Here is a 19,382-nt window from a genome sequence, read left to right on the forward strand (position 1 = left end):
AACTTGGATTCTGTGAGACAAAAGTTGACTCTTACCATTTGCCAGCCGTGCAAATGCAGAATTATTTTGCTTTGTTAGGATTACTCTGGGCTTTTGGCAGACTTTCCTCTTGAAGATGCTGCTAGTTCAGCCTGTCTCATATTCCTGAGGAGTGCATCCCACTAGACTTAATAGTTATCAACAATGTATTATTCTGAGAGGAGTCCCCAGGGAGATGGCAGAAGCTGTCTCCTCATGCATCATTTAGATCTTTGTGAGAATTGTAAGTTGCAAGAGTGATTACAGAAATCAGAGACCTCACAAATAGCAGTGAGAATAAATACTGGGGCAGTATTTAGACCGGAAAAGCTATCAGACATTTTATATTGTATCATTTTAAAAAATGTATTTACATAATACATCTATCAGAAATTATGAATCTTTACATGTAGTCTGACAGAAAAAAGGAGGTACCAGCAGGATGTTAGGATCTTACTAGGTTACCCCTTTTAGAGCATAGGAACAGTATCAATGTAGCGCAAGACATGAGTATCCTATAATTAATCCTGAAAACTTGGGACTTAAGGGTTTTGTTTCTGCTGGGAACAATTTTTCAGAAGAAAAAAGAAATACAAGTGATTGTTTTTATTCTGTAGTAATCCAGCCACAAGAGAAATGACATTTGCTTGTATGAGTTATCTACTGAGAGCAATTTGTCAATAGCAACAGACATAAGTTAACGCTGTAAGTGCTGCTATGGTTTTGGCTAAATAACACTTGTTAACTTTGGTTTAATTACTATGGTAGTAATTATACATCTGTATATTACAACCTTTGGGATAAAAGTGAGTGATGATGTGTTTTTTGTAGAGGAGATGAAAAGTGAAAACGATATAGTTTCTTACGATATAGACTTTTCATGGCTTGCACAGCTGTACTAAGAGCATGAAGACAGCTTCAAGAATAAGCATTACAAATAGGTTTTTTAGCTTGCCTGTTCCCTAACAACACACGTATGATAGCTTACTCTTCTGGAAGGAGGTACCTGGTACCAAAACGTTTCATCTTTCTATCTCCAAAAAGCACTCACAGAACTTTCTTGGTGGCTGCAGAAGCAACCAGATACTATTAAATTAAGAAATATTAAACACTTGTACACAAGTGCATAGTAATCCCCCATTCTGTAATGTAGACTGCAAGACATCCATGCTAATATTTCTTAATTCTTAGAAATTGTTTTGTTTCTCTACATTTATAGACCTGTCAGTAATAGTGGGAGTTACAGGTGCAGGAAAGAAGGTGAACTGTCTAAAACCATCTTTCTGAACTGTAGGCACAGTGAATAGACTTTTGGGTGTTGTTCTTTGAGACATAGTTCAAATTTGTTTATGACAGGGAAAAGCTTTCTGATCTTTTTTCTGCTGTTGACTAGATTTCTATTATTCTAGAGTTGAAAGTAGCTGCAACTAATCTCCTAGAAGAATGGAAAGAATGGAAATCTGCTAGAAGAATGATGGGGTTTTATTTTGTAAAATAGGATTTATCTGAAGAACGTAGATTAGTAGAAATCTCCCTTTGCATAAGTTTCTTTAAAGATAACAGGCCTTTAACCTTTGCTCTTAAGTGAGAATATCTGTGATTTTTTCCATTCTTTCTGCAGAAAACTTTTTATTTGTCTATGCAAGTGGGAAACAACAAATGTAATGGGAGTTATGTCTAAATTTTAAAGCACTCATCTTGAAAATCAGAAATGTTACAACTTGTGAAAATGAGGAATTGCTCCAGTTTACACCTGTTGCCCTTTGTCTTATCATTGGGCATCACTGAGAAGAGCCTGGCTCTGTCCTCCTTACACTTGCTGGCTCATGGTCATCCTTCTCTCCACCAGGACCCACAGGTCTGTCTTCTCTACACTCATTTTCCTTAGTCTCGTTTGCGCGAAACTAAAATAAAACCTATCCATGATTTTTGTTTGTTTCTTTTCTATAACTTGTGCTTAACGTGGTGGTATTCTAGGTACGTATTAGTACTTGGCTATTTTATTTTCTTTTTAAAAACTTTATTTATTTTTGTCTACAATCAATATTTCCACTTAGGTGACTTAAAAAAATGTGGTGTAAATAGGAGTAACGTGATTCTGTGTTAAAGCAACAGAATGGGAGAAATATTAGGACTTTTATTTTCACTAATGGAATAGGACTGCAGATTTAGATAAGACTTAGACAAACATTGGAAGAGAATAGATAAATAGCTATTATATAGTGCTATTATGTATCTGGATCAAAAAACAGAAGTAAGATGCAAAGAATAATGAAGTTATAAGTGAAAAAAGAAAGCTACAAACTGATATACAAAATAGTACATGTTATCTTGAATGAGTAATTGATAACCAACTGGTGCCCAAATTCAAGTCAAGAACTGAATTTGGGTGGGGAGTCTTTTCAAATGCAGTTAATGAGGCATAGCAGTTGACTTATTTTTTTTCCTCCCAGTGAACTGATTGCACAGACAATGATAGTAAAAGCATTTTCTAGGTATGAGTAAAAGCTACGGAGTTTTAGATAAAGCACATATTTGCAGCTGTTTTACATAACATCTGGGTTTCGTCCATGTTAGCAGCTGCAACGTACGTGGAATAAAAGAGGTAAAGAACAGATGAGAAGGATTCCAGTAAATTGTCATCAAGTGACTATGGCTAGTTTAAACATTCAGGTGTTAATAGTACAGAACTCCAGAACTCTAAAAAACCCCAAACAAAAACACAAACAAAAACCCAGCAAACAACACAAAGTCAAAACAAGCCGCAAGACAAATAAAACCAATCAGTTATCTGTTCCCACACACTAGTAATAAAGGAAAATTTAAAGAATTTCTGGTGTTCTAATGTTGAGGTAATAGGAAAATCTAGACTTTAAAGGTGAGCTGTTTAGGGCACTTTTAAAAAAGGCTGTTCAATGTGTTTTCTCTAGCTTTGGAGGTCATAGCATGTTTTGGGTTGATTTTTTTCACTTTGACAAGATAAATTCCATTGTACTAAGGGTATAAGATTTTGTTATGTTAGCGATCTAAAACCAGTCTTCTAGCTCAGACTGGTTGGTAATATGAACCTAGTGAGAAGATAATTACATACTCTGTTGAAATGGGGTGGTTCTCATCATCTTCCACGATTTTATTTCTATGAGTAGATAGGCACAATAATATAAGTTGCCTTTTAAAAAAATTATTTATATTTACACAAAATGCACTTAAACGTATTAACTTATGCCTTTTCACATCAAGACTCAATTATTTTGACTTGCTATCAGCTTTTGCATAAATATTACTAAAATGAAGTTTGTCACACAAGGAACTGGCTTTTTCTCTCCTCACAGTAACGGTAGAAGTTAAAACTTCAGAAGATGAATTAAACAGGCTCCTGGACTATTTAATTGAGAGTTGCTGATAGAATTGATGTTGCTCAATATTTATCATAGAATAGAATCATGGAATCAAGAAGATTGGAAGAGACCTCAAAGATCGAGTCCAACCTGTCACCCTAAACCTCATGACGATCTAAACCATGGCACCAAGTGCCACGTCCAATCCCGCCTTGAACACCTCCAGGGATGGTGACTCCACCACCTCCCTGGGCAGCCCATTCCAATGGCCAACCACTCTCTCTGTGAAGAACTTTCTCCTCACCTCCAGCCTAAACCTCCCCTGGTGCAGCTTGAGACTGTGTCCTCTTGTTCTGGTGCTGGTTACCTGGGAGAAGAGACCAACCCCCTCCTGGCTACAACCTCCCTTCAGGTAGTTGTAGACAGCAATGAGGTCACCCCTGAGCTTCCTCTTCTCCAGGCTAAACAGTCCCAGCTCCCTCAGCCTCTCCTCATAGGGCTTGTGCTCAGGGCCTCTCACCAGCCTCGTTGCCCTTCTCTGGACATGCTCCAGCAATTCAACATCTTTCCTAAACTGAGGGGCCCAGAACTGGACACAGTACTCAAGGTGTGGCCTAACCAGTGCTGTGTACAGGGGTACAATGACCTCCCTGCTCCTGCTGGCCACACTATGCCTGATGCAGGCCAGGATGCCATTGGCTCTCTTGGCCACCTGGGTGCACATATTTATGTAACATTATTTTCTAGTAGCACTAAAAGGAAACAAAGTTGTGCTGTGGAGGGAAGTATTAGAATAGGAAACTGGAATGAGTGACATTAAATGCCTCTGGTGAGTCTGAGAATACTGTCTGACTGAATGACTTAGGGCTGAGCTGTGAGTAGATGTTAAGTTTTGCCAAGTTAACCCTAGTGATCTCGTCCTGCAGTGGACATTAGAGCTTGAGGGTATGTGTTGTGGGAACTGTGAGTATGTCTGTGAGTAAGAGAGTGGTTTTGTTACCGGCCTGAATTTTCACAGCAATTGTAGGGAAATTAAGTGATTTTGCAAATGGATAAAGCAGGTTTACTGTCAGCTGCAGGATGTACCAGTAAATGGAATGAAACCAAATTTTCCTACCGTTGGGGGTTGGAGGGAGTTGTATGTGACAAAATGCCAAATTAAATAAAGAAACTTTGCTTCCATCCCCTTTGTTAATATGTACTATTTTTATTTTACAAAGGTTACTTTGTTTCAATTGGGCTTTTGCCTAACATTTTCCTAGACCAGTCTCTAGAAGTAATAGGGGTAATAAGTAACACTGGACAAAGTGCAAATGCAGTCCCTTGTGGAAACTTCTGGGAAGTCTCCCTAAAGAAATCCTATCAGTACACCAAATGTCTGAAATGCCTTTAATATACTTTCTTCTGTCTGTTATTCTACAGGTAAGCACTGTTGTTTTCATATATTAAATGGTTATGGTGTGGTTGAAAAAAACTGCTCCCATAATAGCTGATTTGCTCTGAGAGAGAATGAATACCTGTGTAAACATCTTGTTCTGTTTATTCCACTTCTACCAGCAAACTTAAACAAATTGCTTTTTTGCTAGCCTGTGAGAAAGAAGATCTTGACTACAATATTAGTAGCTTTCTGATGGTGTGCATATATGGTATTTCAAAGAAAGAGGAACTACTTTAAACCCAGAAGTCCCCTAAAACAACTGAGGCCAGGGTTGGTCCTAATAACAGTGACATCAGAAAGTAGTATCACCAGCACTGTGCTAGGGCAGAATTATGTCCCTCATCCTGGGGACAGGCTCCACCATTGGGATTCTTAGAGCTGCAGTGAATTCTGGTAGAATGATGAAGCGAATGAGAAATTAAACTTGTGATAGGCAAGAACAATATTTTCTGTGCTCCTGATTGATGGAATTGCTTTGGGCTCCTGGCAGTGAGATATTTACCTATTCTTCTTGCCAGTCCGTCTCTAAGTCCGTGCTAAACTGGAGCATATTTTTTGTGTCTTCATGCCAAGACAGTGAAATGATTACACTGGTTAACGATCTGAGGACATCCTTGGATTGTAATGCATCCTTGGACTGAAAAATGCTGAGGAATGTGCCTGTCTGAATCTGGCCATGTTTTTAATTTCTATCCTTAATTGTTTTTTTCTGCTGTTAATGATTCTAATGGTATGGACTCACTTTGACAGTGCTGTTAGCATTGGTGATTTCATGTATGCCTCTGACATTTGATATATTTTACATCCATCTCTTCTGAGGTGGGTACAAAGACTTTATTAGTTTTAGGCCTGCAGCTGATCTTCAAAGATATCAGAAGCAGTTTTTGCTCTCCTCTTCCAAATTGGAAAAACAAGAATCTTCCAAAAGCAAATCTGCATTCCCACGAGCTGAGAGTGTGTGATCACTGTAGCCTTCATCAGATCTGGCCAATTTCAAAATTAGATGATGACTTATTTTGTTGTTCTTTTTAATTATTTTCTCACTTTGACTTGTTCTGTGAACTCCCTGGATCTTACAAGTGGATTTGATGTTACTTGCAGAAGAGCAATTAGACATGCCATAAAAATTGAAAAGATTAGGGTAAGATCCTATTCCAAGAAAACTTTTTTTTTTTTTTGTAAACCACAGAGTAAGATCTGAAAAGGATTTGCAGAATGCAGAGCTACTTCTACTGAACTATGAACTAACAAATATTCTTCATTGGTGGAAGTGCTTAAAATTTTTTTTAAACAAGTTCTTCAATAAATGCCTGTGTATGGATGCATATGCACCGGTGAATGTCTGCATCAGTGAAACTTCTAATGCCTCCTGTTTGTCATCCAATAAAGTTTTAAATAGCCCAGGTAAAAGTTTTGTGCTCAAGGATTATTTTTTTCCACTTTGTAGAGTCTAATAATTAACAAAAACAGTTCTTTGTGGATCAGCATGTATATCCCATTGCAGCATAGTCCATAAAGAGTTCGATTTCTTTTAATAGACAGCAAACTCCAATTCTCTCTAAAATAATGTTTTGATGAAAATGGGATATGAAAATAAAGTTAGTACAATATGAAAGGAAATATTTCCATTGGCAAATCTGTACCAACTTTAAAAAAGAAGTCCTGGTTTAAGGTGAAATAAATAATTTTGTTTCCGTCCCATGTGGTCCAGCCTTTCTTTTTTTAACAGTGACCTCAACTTAAAAGTAGCTTTGAAAACTGTTCTCCCTGCAGAATAACTATTTCACTTGCAATCAAATCAACTGTTTCAGTAATATTTACTTCTATGTAAATAGGTAATACCAATCCTCCTTCTCTTCCTGCTCTTCACACTTTCATGCCCTAAGGCTTGCTGAAGACCTACACCGAAGTGAAGTGAATTTAAGACACATCTGCATCAAAAAATTAATTAAAACCTTGCTTGATTATTTTTATTTGTTTGAGCTTCCTCTGGGAAATTTCATGTAATGCCCATGTTTTAAAATCTTCTGAGACTCAGAAGCTAACTTTATTCTGTCACAATGCAAGCAAATTGTGTTCATGTAAATTGCAACCAGTAAAGGGAAAATCAATTACTTCTCTAAGATCTGGTCAGAGATATGTTTATCAAGGACATTGTTAAACTTGTCTACTTTACGGAAGACCAAGACTCTGCAGTGAGTTCCTGAAGTATTTTTAAAATGTTAATATGCTGTATTAAAGAAAAAACAAAACCAAACAAGCCAAACAACCCCAAAACAGACAACACCCCAAATGAAAAACAAACCACAACCAACACCAAAAAAAACAAACCCCAAACAAACAAAACAAAACCCAAGCAAGACCCCTCCAAAGCAAAACAAAAAACCCCAACCCAACACAACCCCCCCAAACACAACCATAAAAGCCAAACCAATCAAACAACAAAACACCTCAAAACCTGTTCTCAGTTGATTTTCACTCAGGAATCTTTGCTCTTTTACTCAGTTTCAGAGTGGAGGCAGTCACCATTTGGCATCCAGCACTTCATACTTCTTTACAGCAGTGGTGCTTTGATGTGCAGATAATGCTTTACCTGTGGCATATTATAATCTTGACTTTAAGGCTTCAGTTTCAAACAGCTGCAGTAGCACTTTGGACCTTTTTCTGTTCTTTTTTTTTTTGTTTTGTTTTGGTTTTTTTTTGCTTTTTTGTTTTTTTCCAGTTGTGCAAGTTATTCCTTAAATAGACTTCAGCTAAGGTTCCTAGAAATAAGAGGATAAGGTTAATTTGGCTGGAAATTTCAATAAGCACTGAATTAACACATGTCAGATTCATCTTAAACATACTATGTGTATAGAACTCATTTTTATGCAGTGCTATGGTGGGCTAAGTTAACAAAATAATGGACCATCAAAGTTTGTAGACACTGAAATTTTTACTGAAATTCTGTAGAGGGGAACTGATTAGATACGAAAAATATATACTTCTTCAGCCATCATGTGTTTGAGATATACCTATTTAGTTATTGTAGACCATTTGTTACCAAGTGATTCAAAGGCCCCATTAATTGTGGTGCTGGATTAGATTATGCATACAGTAGTTTTGTTGTTCGTTCTGATTTATATGAGACCATACGCTTGAGGGGTGATTTTCCTGTCTTGTTTGCTTTGTAATTGAATTACTGGCTTCACCTAGTAGTGTTGAAACCACTCATAAATCCATTGTGTTAGGAACACATTGGTAGGCCAAAATTCTAAGTGAAATGTGCATCAAGATGTGTTATTTTCTGTATAGCAACCTGCTGTTGTGCCCTGCAAAAATGTAGTGCCTCATATAAGGTACAAATTCATTCACTGAAATTACTACAGTTTTCTTCTATTTTAAAATATGTCATTCTTTTTTTACAGTTACAGCATGAAGATTAACACTCAAGCCATTCTGTAATAAATCCAAGTGTAATTAGGGCAAAATTGTTTTGGTTTTTTTTTTAAACTTGCATTTGATAAAAAGAGTTCTGGGATTCAATTTCTTTGTTACATTGAGACTTATGTGATGTGGTGTGAACTTTGAATTCAACTTATTCAAAGCTAAAGTTAACAAATGAAGTTCTATGCATATGAAATTAATGGTTCTATCTTCTACCACAAGATCTTCAAGTGACTACATAGATTCAGCCATAACAGGCACTCAAAACACCTTCCAGAAAGAGTGAAGAGACTGAAAAGTGATTTTCATCAAATATCCTGTCCTTATTTATAACCATAGCACAAATTACCAGTGAAGCAACTCTTACATATCGGTGGACAGATGGCCTTTCAAGATCTACGTTGGGCTAGAGAGCACTGCTGAAGTGTGTCAATGATTTGTTTTACCATTGAATCATAATTCAAAGCCATATTGTCTAAACTGAAGCCAGTCCTCTCAAGGCAGTTACCAGTGTGTGCTACGAAGACTAAAGGCTTGACTTAGTTTTAGACTATTTGCTTGTTCTCTAGAAGTGTACAATGCATTTTAACCATTGATTTCCCTCAACCTGCCCATATGCTTGTAAGTGTTTTCCAAAGAATTTGAAGAATGCTGAAGAATGTTGTGGATGGAATACATCTCTGTAACAACCTTTGGGAATACCATAGACAGTTTCCCTTTGTAGGGAAAGAAAGTAGACAAATGGTAAGCTTACCTGAAACTAAGGAAACTGGAGTGATTTACTAATGTCACTTTCATTTTAAAAGGCTGGAGTTTTTTTCGGATCATTCAATGTAAGATTTTTTTTATCTTGGGTTAAGTGTAATTTCTAGAAGATTTTGGTATTAAAGGCAGGCAGATAAAAATGTTAGAAGATCTAGTGAGCAAAGCTTGAGCTTCATGTCTGAAATAAGTAATAAATTATATGTGAATTAAGATGAACAACGGCACTAGCGGGGAATAAAGCCTAAATTTGTATACCAAAGGTTTCTGAAGGTTGGAACACTGCATGTAATCTTTTAGGTGGTATAAGCTGTGACTGCAATGGTCCTCAAGACCCTGATAATAGTTCTCAAGGACACTTGATATACTGGATTAGCAAAAGGAATTTTTGGAAGCAGTTATACTTAAAACAGGCTACTGTTTTGTACATGGGTGTAGGTCTCTTGTGGTCATTCTAGTATGTCTGTATGATCTGTCTTTGGAAATACAGAAAAGGTAGAGTAAAGTAAGAATAAATTATACAAGTTGTGAGATTTTTCATCTGTTTTCCATGAAGTCCTTAGTGTGAAGAATGGCTGAAGGATGAGGGATGCTCATGCCATTTGCATTTGACTGAAAACGGCATGGATTTTAGTTATCTGACGTTAGAGAGAACTTCCATTGAAGCTAGAAATTTTGTCATATCCTAAGAGAATTCTCATTAGTTATTGTAAATATTGATCACTTGTCACTGGAATCTGTCTGTAAAAGATATTTTGGTGTTTATGTACGTGTGAGTTCAGTAACACACATCTCTGATCCTGCTTGTTAACAAAGGCAGTTGTAGAAAGTGTTTCTTAATACGATGATTTTACACTGTACAAACCCCTATTTTGTCTTTGCAGAAAGACACACTGTCTATTGCAGGTGGACTTGCGCTTCTTTTCTGAATTGCTTCCAGGCATGCAAATCCTCTTCTGGAAGAGTGCTGTTCTCATGTTGCATGAACTAATCTTTCATGCAAAGATAATAGAAATGAGTGTTTTGAGTTTGATTTTTGTTCTATCTACTTGAAGTTCTTCTAGTTCATTAGCAGTTGCATTGCATTCATCTCTAGAGATCAGTATAAATACAGCATGACCACTTTCTGACAAATCATACTCTAACAATTAAGTTTCAATGAGGTGAAGGCATTATATTCTTCCCATAGCTTTGTTATAGCAGGTAAAACATTTTTGCTTTAATGGATGTTGAAGATCTAATGTTTTCTTTTGTGGTGGTGTGTTTTGGTGGGTTTTTTTTCTGTTGTTGTTTGCTTGTTATTTTTTCTCTGAGTTTGTATAGCATAGTCAAGTTCAGAAAATACATAAGCAGACACCAAATAATTTCCTTGCAGTACATGCTTTGTTTCTCTTGCCTTTTTAACATAAGGATATGCAGGAGGTACATTTTCTGTGTAAGTAATGCAGCCTGAGGCAGCTTCAAAACTAGCTTTTGGAGTCTCCAGTAGCAATGTTATTTCTTTAACAAGAGTTTGGCACAAACTTTGTAGTTTACCTAGGACCTTCTGTGTTTTTAACAGTGAACACAGTGAATGCCATGTTGGATTCATTGTTGTTGTTACCCTGGCTCTATAGTTATAACAAGCCATACATGCGCTGCTGTCGTTCTTTCAATTATGATGTATAAATCCTTAAAAATTTGCTTTTCCTTGTATGTCTCCTCTTACATAACTTCATCACTGTAATTTTCTGACTAAAAACATTTACCAGAGTTGTGTTTTCATATAACTAAGCAGTAACACTTTTGAAATTTGTCTTGAACACATTTTATTTTCAGAACTTGAAACGTGATTGATATCTTCATAAATGTTTGAAGTGCTGTCATTATGTGCTCTACTGTGTGAAGAATGAAAAAAGCCAAACAGAATCCACACAAACAGCAAAAACAATGGGAAAAGCAAACTGAAGTATTTCAAGACTGGCATTTCTAAAGATTATGGTAGTGCATTTAGATTTTTCTCTTTTTAATGTTTACCTCTTGAAACATAATCAGGACAGGATTCTATTTTTCATTGCGAATAACACCTTGAATGAGATCTAACTCTTCAGCACATGCGATATCCATGGAGTCTATTATAGACTGAATTCCACAGGGACCATGGATAGTGTTTTTCTCAAATGTTTACTAGTATCTGCTCTTGGTAAGTGCTGCACAACATAAACTGAAGGAACCATAAAGAAAAGGGGCATAATAAAATTAAACCTTGAAAATATTTGCTTACTTTTTTCCACACAGACTTCCCAGACATGTAATATTCTTAAAAAAAACCCCAAACAACAAAACAAAACAAAAACATTTATCTCTTCATAGGTATAAATATCTATAGCTGGGCAACTCTTTTCCTGGTTTCTTGGTTTTGTGTCCTAGTATGTCTCAACATTAAATCTTATAGCTTGTCTTTTCTATTGACAACATTTTTAATCTACAGTAAGTTGTATTTTTCCAAGGATATTTACAGTTCCTCCTGTCTCTATCCTATCATGTATTTCTTAAACCTGGATAAGTAACTTTCAAAAGCCCATCCCTTTCTGAGCTTCATTACTATCAAGGACTACTCATTTTACCTGTTGACTTCTAAATAAGGTTGAACCTCCTGCTGTTCTGGTCTTTCACAAGATACACCTGGAAAACTGATGCATTGCTGTATACTGTTAGGTTTTTGTTTCAGCTTTGATAGTTTTCAATATCTATTCACATCATTTTGTATAGAAGGACTTGAGTGTAGATGAGAAAACTTCTACCTCCTATAGGGGAGAAGAAAATAGGATACAGGAAACATCAAAAATATTATGTAGCGGACTGATGCTCTGGAATACAGTAGAAGAGAAAAATACTGAGAAATCTTGTAGGAAGATGAGGAAGTTGTGATGATCTCATACAGCTGATGGGTGAAGGTCAGGTATCTAGTGATAATGGAGCTATCTGCTATCTGCCAATCCTTGAAAAGACAGGGGGAGTGATTTACTCAAAATGATGTTATTTTCCTTTTCATCCCTTTTCCCTCTCATCTCTCTTTCCTTTCTGCTGTCTCCCTCCAACTCCCCCCATTAGGAATTAAAAAAATAATTCAATTAGTTGCAGATTACGTTATGATGCCTTTTTTGTCATCACAGTTCTAGAGACTACTTTAGGAATTAGAGCCTATACTGTCAACGATATGTATTATGAATCATTTGAACTGAAGACAAACAGGTGTATGAACAGCTATTCTTTTGCCGTGCATACAACAGGTACTTTTAGTTCTATTGAACTGTATCTATTATAGTAATGACATAGAGATGAGTCAAATGCCTAGCTGTTATTCAAACCATATGTGAATAATGAAAAATAGAGAATAAGAATTCTTTGTCTCTTGAAGAATATTTCTTCAGACAGAAGCATTAAAAATTAAAAGTTTTTTGCATCGGTGATAGCCTGATGTGTTTGGTTTTTTTGCTTACAAAGTACATATGTGGAATCAGATTAGCTTCTCAGTGTTTTTTTTTTTTTCTTTTCTGTCTGTATGTGACAAGGAAATTCTTTCATATGCAGTCTGTGATCTTCTAGATATGTGTTCTCTTACAGAAATGCCGAAGTATTGATAACTATCACAGTCTATCTACAGATAATTCAGTTCTTACTGGAATTAACTGTAACAGTGCATGTAAAACTTCCACAGCCCTTGTTATAGATGTCATTTGCATCTCCAGAAAAACTCATGATTCTGGATTAATTCCTTAAGTATCTGTGTTGTTTTGATTGAGTGAAGAGGCCCGAATTTTCTTGCCTTTTCTGTCTGAGATAACCCAGGTCACTCAAGCTTGCAATTGGATTGGAAGAGGACAAAGAGCAGTCCTTGGCTAGAGCCTGTATGTTATGGAATCATAGAATCAACCAGGTTGGAAGAGACCTCCAAGATCCATCTAGTCCAACCTATCACCCAGCCCTATCCAATCAACTAGACCATGGCACTAAGTGCCTCATCCAGTCTTCTCTTGAACATCTCCAAGGGCGGCGACTCCACCACCTTGCTGGGCAGCCCATTCCAATGGGCAATCACTCTCTCTGTGAAGAGCTTCCTCCTAATATCCAGCCTATAGCTCCCCTGGCACAACTTGAGACAATGCGATGATCACTATTTCATGATTACTTACTGTGTAATACGGTTATTGGGAAAAAACTGTGGCAAGAACAAATGTGAAAAAAAAATTATCAAAAGGCAAAGCTTGATGTTTGTTTTATCCATAAGAAAAAAGAAGGATATTGCTGTAATACATTGAACTGCTAATTATTGTATTGCAGAGCTTTGTGTTAATTGTTTAATTATAATACTGGAATGTATATTTATTTTATGGATATGCAACATTGTAATAATCCTGCTTATTTAATAAACGTAATTATTGGCCCTTGACTGAAAAAAGCAGATGATCATCTTACAAGTCCATTATAAATCACTCATTCCAACAGCTATATGTATTTTAACATAGATAAAATTCCTTTCATATTCAAGTCAGCAGGAGCTTTTAATATTCATTCCAGTGCAACCAAGACATTACCTGTGAATGTTGAAATAAATAAATATTGAAACAATCCAGTATAATTAGATCTTAGAGTATGTGATTACAAAAAAAAAATGACCTCAACTAACATTTAGCAAAAGGAATTCTTTTTCTTGGCTAAAATGTGTTATTTATCTACTTTTAAAAGATATTGAGAAGTTGGGACCAGGACTGCTTTCCGAAAGACTTTGTTCTGAAAACAGGTCTCAATAGAGGTTACTTTTATTACAAAAAGATTTACCATGCACAAAACCCCCTGTTTAATTGCCATCCTCTTCTTTGTGCAGAGGCCAGAGTACTAGGCAAAGTGCTGGCAGAATACTTGAAAGTTATACTTTTGCTTTACGCATTTAATACTTTATAAACTCATTTTTGTTTCTTGTTGCAATTTGGAATCAAAGGCTTGTTAGTGTATGATTAGGTGTGATTATCTTCAGCAAGATGTTAAGTCATGCAGCTGTTTGGAAACTGTATTAAATCTGTTACTACAGTTCCATGCTCTGTACTGCAATGATGTCTTCTTTTTTTTCTTTCTTTCTTAATTTTTTTTTTAAACTCTTTTTGTCCTTCCTTACTGGGCCAGCTGCCAAAACTGAGGGTTCCTGAATCAGCTTTTGCTTTTCTTCTCATTTCATCTGTGTGCAGTTCTTCACACAATGTGCCTTACCCAGCTTCAGCAGGAAGATTTTAGCCATCAGTTAAAGAACGCATAGTATTAAGTGCCTACTGTAACAATACAATTCTGAACTCAAAATAGTAACTGAATAGAAAAGGAACAGTTTAAACTGTGGGATTTGAAGGAAAACCCAACAAACAAATATAAGCCTCCATACATTAATCATGAGTTTTGTGAATTGGAATTTCTTTACATGTCTCCTTTAGTGTGTGACAGAGGGAGGAGTAAACCAAACATGATGCAGTATTTCTCCCAGGTTATTATTTTACTTTACAGCTGTATAAGACTTCATATGTTGTATTTGTTACATTTACTAATTTAAGTAACAAGTGCCTGTATAAATTAGTAGATTCCTTGTCAGAAGCTGAATTTCTCATTCTGTGCTAGTTGACAGGTCATACGTTGATATTGTGTGTGCGTACTATGGGTATGTGCACTTCTCTATTATTTATTACTAATACCTGAAGGATCATGTCAGTATGTCAAGTAGGTAGCTATTTCAGTGCATAGAAGCAACTCCAAGTGAAAAATCCACAGAAGGCAAATGTATCTCAGATGTTTAGCCCCCCCAAGCCAGAAACCATAGCTCTTTGTAAAGCTATCTTAGGAGATACTGCAAGCCTGTATGAAGTTTTCTTTTCTCACTACTTGAAAAGTTAACGATGAAACCAAACCATTGTGCTTTAAAAGCATTTCTTGCGGTGCTTGAGGCACAATGGTTGGAAAGAATAGACTGCTTGTTAGGTAGGTTGAAAATTGGCAGGACTGCCAGGTTTGAAGTCTCAGCAACTAGGTGGCAGGCAGTCAAGGATTGCTTAGTCTGAAGAAGAAAGGTCTGTGGAGCAGTCTAGTAGCAGGCCTGCAATTGTCTGAAGAGCTGTTGCAAGGGTCACCAAGTTAAGTTCATCCTGGTAGGGTCACAGACTATAAAAAAATAAACATTGAAAACCCTGTGGCTTTGAATTGCAGCCTGAGAAGTTTAGGCTGGACGTTAGTCAAAACATCTTATTTAGAGAGATGTTTTGGCGCTGGCACAGGTTATCCTGATGCCGTATCCATGAGTGGGTTTGAGTATTTCTTAGAAAATGCCAACAATCATATGGGTGACTGACTGTGGTGTGTAGTCCAAGCAAGAACTGGGACTGGAGTTCTCCAGAAGTTCCTTCAAAGCATCATTTGTATGATTTGGAGTGACTTTGGGCTGATACCCATTTTCTGTCCTAACAATACTGAACATAGTTACTGGTCTTCAATTTTCTGCCGCTAACAGATGATTTTTCCAGCTCTTCCTTTGTACCCTTTAAAAAGAGGTCATTTTCATTTTGATTATTACATTCAGATGATAGCTAAGAACTGCCGGGAGGCATAAGAAACAGGTTCCCCTGTATGCCTTGAGAGACTACTTTAGAAAGTAGACTTTCAAAAAGTCTGGTGAAAGAGGTAGAAATGCTAAGTTGTGTTACGTCTCAGTTGCTCTACATATGCAGTTTTAAAGCAGAGGACTCTCACATACTGCAACATTACTGTATATTTTAAAGAAGCTTTAATGTTAATTGCTAAATATTAAGAGTTAAAAGTTTTCTTATGTTTGAATTTTGTTTGGTTTGGGTTTTTTTGTTTTTTAAAAGCCACATATGATGTTTTTGAAGTTGATTTTTGTAATTAAGGGCTGTTGAATGAAATTAACCAAATAATAAAGTACCTGATTAGTAATACTCTCATCCTGTTGTGAAAGTAGTGTAGGTTGAGCAAAAAGCTTTAAAGATCTATTTTGACAATACTGGTGACCTCTTGAGCAAATGAAAGTGAATTGGTGCTGAGGCAGTTATTGTACCTCTGGTGCTCCTCTCTTCTTCTGCAGTTCCTTGCCTGTCTCCTGAAATGTATGTGATTTGTTGGAGTTTTACCCATGACCCTCACTAAAATGCAATAATTATGATGTACTAAGAAAGACGTATTTGCTATATTTAAGAAATGTCAGTGCTGATCTTTGTGAAATGTGTTGTGCCTATGGGGAAAGACACCGACTTTGAAGTAGGCCAGAATGATCTTGTCAAGTCAGGGGTTTTAATTTCAGTTTACAGTGGCATCTGCTGAATCTCTTTGGTGATACCCTGGTTTTTCATGTGCGTTACTGCATAGGTGGAGGGGTTAGGCACTGCTGTGCTTCAGAATGCCTGGAATTTTGTAATGTTCAAGGGCAGACTTTCCCTATTGATAGATTTATAAATCTGGTGATGGCATCTTTTGCACATCAAAGACAACTGTGGCAATTCATCCTTCAACTTCAGGGTACATGAAATGTGTGCTGTCTTTACCTAATAAGTGTAACCTTGTCATATCTCGGTTCAGCGTAGAGATTTTTTTTTTCCATTTCCTGTACCCCATTTCCCAGACTTTTCCTGCAGATGATCTCAGTTGCCCATCTTCTGAAGAACATTTTTTGCTGAACATGCCAATGCATTGCTTTGGTCCTTACTTGTCCCCATTCCCCTTCCATTTTATTGTTGCCCTCTGGCTGAGAAATTGCCTTGCCAGCATGAGTCCTTACATAAATGTCATGGTTGTACAATGCTGTCTCCAGTAATAATACTGTTTTTGCTTTTTCTGGGGAGAAGGAGGGTGAGGAGAATGGTTGTGAATAGAAAGGCAGACAGATAACAAGCAGCAATTTGTATACTTTTGGAGTTACACAGCTGACCTTGACTTTTAAGTGTAATTTGGACTTTTATCCTAAAATAAAGTCAGGAATTGCAAAATCATTCCACAAAGAATGGAGATTGTAGACTATTCAAGTTCACGTTCAAGTAGAAGTGTTCCTCCTGCAGATACTTAGAAGAGAATGTCAGAATGTGCATGAGCTCAGTAGGAAAAGGCTACCTTTTGAGGTAGAGTTTATGTAGAACAGATGAAAAGGAATATTGTGGCTTATCTGATGACAGCCATTTCACTCTCCAGTGACAAGCAACTACTTGCCTTTGTAGTCATACAAAACAATTCTTTTGTAAGAGAAAAAGTTCCACTGTGCTAGAGCAAATATTTGAAATGGATCAAGTGATGTGTGTGGGAATTTGATATGTTCATTGAACACTATTGTGTGCTGTAGTAAATAGATGTTTTTCCTTTACAAATGGAGTAGTTGAAGGTACTGGATATGTTGCAGCTTCTGTTCACTGAATTGCCACCTTCTTTTTCTTTGCTTTACCCCATTTTATTGACTTCTCATTTGATGTGCCTGGACAGTTTACAATCCTTACTTGCAGTGCTGTTGTTATTGTCCTGATAATACGAAAGAAACCCCTTTCTTAATGTGTGGTGGAATATACTCTGTAATTCTGTGTATGTTTTTAAAGGCAAAACAAAACACTGAATATAGTGTCATCAGACCACACATTTTGATATGTTTGTCTGAAATGGTAGTCCTTTGCATACTTTGGAAATAGCACTCTGACTTTCCGAGAGATCAGTAATTATTTTTATTATTTTTGGTTCCTGTGCTTAATGAGCAGCTCTTTGCTGATGTACTATGCAATACAGAAAAATGCTTCTGATTCAGCTAACAAAAACCCAGTGAAGTGTCCAAATTAGGAATCCATTTTTGGTGCCTTTTTGTGTGTGCTTTGTTTTCCTTATTATTGCATGCTGTTCTCTCTTGTACACAAGACAGTTAGTCCTCTGCAACTGTGAATGGGTACAGGAAAGAAAGACCATGCTCCCATCAGTTTTATAGGAACAGCAGCTCTACCTAAAAGAAAATTTAGCCATTTTCATACCATGAGTAAAAGGCACAAGTCTATCAGAATAGAAAGTGAAAGTCTGTCAGATTTAAGTTATATTTAAATATAAGTTGATTCTTTTAAAATATCACTCAAGTACATTTGCAGTGTATGTTTTCATTTCAGACTGCAACATAAACGTCTTACATAGCTTCAAATAAATGTTCATCACAATGTTGGTTATAAAACAATCAGAAAAGTGAAATAAAGGATCTGACTGAAGTAGGGAGTGAATTGTTGAAAACCAAAATAATAACTCACCAGTACAAAACTTCAAGCTTATTTTGTTATTAAAGATACCAATAATTAACTCTGGTAATTACTATGATTTACTGACCAATTTTTAGTCAAATGTGACTGCATACAGGTTTTTAGAAAAAGCTAAATATAGTGAAAGCCATATGCTATAGCATATGGGAGGTTTTTTTCATTTGATGTGCTTATGGAATTAGATTTTATAGTTTAGAGGTCTCTTCATTGCATGTGACAATGCTAGAATGTATCCAGATCAGATTAGTGCCTTTTTTTTTTTTTTTTTGGGCATCTGAATACCCATTGTGATCTGATTCTGTCAGCTGAATGTGAATTCCTGTGCACATGGGGCAGTTGAGAATGAGAATTCTTGAGTTACTGTGAGGACAGTTGTTGGGGCTGCTTCTCACCAGTGGAGTCCTTTTATTTTGGTAACTCCTCGTGGTTATGAATTCATAACCTGAAGAGGTCTTCAGTAGTTTCAGTGTTACTGTGTGCTTTAAAAATCAAGTGTATTTGGCTTGTTTCTTTTTGAATTAATTTTCTGCTGCATTGTAAAACAATAATTTAATTTTACATGTGTTTAGTATCAACAATGCTGTGAAGAATTTTGAGGAATGCCCTTGACTAAGGCATTAACTGCCAGTAAATGCCTAACTTCTTATATTTGGTGACTTTCCCAAGCATGTCCTAGTTTCATTCCTGTATTGAGATAACTTTGTTCTGATAAAGCCTTGATGAAGGAGGCAGCCATCAAAATCCTTATCACTGGACTCAATAAATGTAGGGCAATCTCCATTAACAAGAGAAAAATTTAAGCCACTCTTTTTGTATTAGGTGTAAGCAGACCTCTCCCTTTACCCTATGATCTCTCATCAATCTTCAGTAACAAAGAACTGAAGCCATCACAAGACTGTATGATCTAGTCCCTTGGACTGCTGAGCCTCTGTGGAGTCCAGCCTTGCATTCAGGTGTTTGCAGTTGCATTTCTTATCTCCACTTAAACTTCTGTTCTGTTTTCTGTACAGCAGTTGAAGCTTGCTAGCCTAGCTAGTAAAGAGATATTTAACACTTTTGGATTTTTGTTAATGTATAGATTCTCCAAGCAGAAATTTC

General features: G+C 36.5%; 1 protein-coding gene across 1 annotated transcript in view; it reads left to right on the forward strand.

The window, feature by feature from the left end:
• Nucleotides 1-19,382, forward strand: part of PDGFC (platelet derived growth factor C) — a 116,295-nt gene that overhangs the window by 47,760 nt on the left and 49,153 nt on the right. The window lies entirely within an intron of this gene.

The sequence above is a fragment of the Indicator indicator genome, chromosome 8 (genome assembly GCF_027791375.1).
Source record: "Indicator indicator isolate 239-I01 chromosome 8, UM_Iind_1.1, whole genome shotgun sequence".
In the NCBI taxonomy this organism is placed as follows: domain Eukaryota; kingdom Metazoa; phylum Chordata; class Aves; order Piciformes; family Indicatoridae; genus Indicator; species Indicator indicator.